Genomic DNA, 775 nt, shown 5'->3' with positions numbered 1-775 from the left:
CCGGGGGCGGGCGGCGGGCGGGCCGGGGCGGTGCTCCCGCCTCCCGCCCGGGCAGCCCCGGCCCGGCCGCGGCGCTGCGGGGAGCGGCCCCGTCAGCGGGGCAGAGCCGGGCTCAGCCGCTCCCCTGCGGCTCTCGGCCCCGGCGCCCTGCCCTCCGGCCCGTGCCCGCGGGTGAGCGGCCCCGCGCTGCCTGTGACACGCGTGGGGGTCCTGCCCTCGCCGGAGGGGCTGCGGGACGGGGGCGTGCGGGGGGCACAGCGCGGCCCGCGCCCGCTCCGGGAGAGGTGTTTTTGCCAAGTGTTGGCTCGACACACGCAGAGCGCCCTGTTAATTGGTTTCCTGGGGAGCTTGTCTCTGACAGTGTCTCATTATGCAAGAGACGCTCTCTCCTTTGTCCCATGCTCTGCATATTTTACCATAAAATGTTCATCTCCGCTCCTGCAGAGCTGTGGCTCCGGCGTGCGGGAGTCTGACCCCGGCGGTGCCTGTGCTCATCCCCGTGTTCCCACTCCCCATCCCGGTGCTCCGTGTGCCTCCAGGCGCGTTCGCAGGCGGCACGGGTGGGGTGTGTGCTGGGTCCAGCCCATGCCCAGGGGCTGTGCCGTGGCTGGCAGAACGGGCACCGTGAGCCGTGGACATTTTGCAGCCCCTTGGACTCACCCTGTTCGTGGGGACTCCAACCTGCCTGCCCTGCATGGTCCGGCTCCTCTGTGACTGCTGCAGAAGCCCTCTGCAGCCCCAGCCAACTGCAAGCCCCAGGAATTCGCAGTGTTTG

This window comes from Neopelma chrysocephalum, unplaced genomic scaffold, assembly GCF_003984885.1.
Source record: "Neopelma chrysocephalum unplaced genomic scaffold, ASM398488v2 Primary Assembly neopelma1_64, whole genome shotgun sequence".
Classification (NCBI taxonomy): Eukaryota; Metazoa; Chordata; class Aves; order Passeriformes; family Pipridae; genus Neopelma; species Neopelma chrysocephalum.
Note: the sequence above shows the minus strand (reverse complement) of the source record.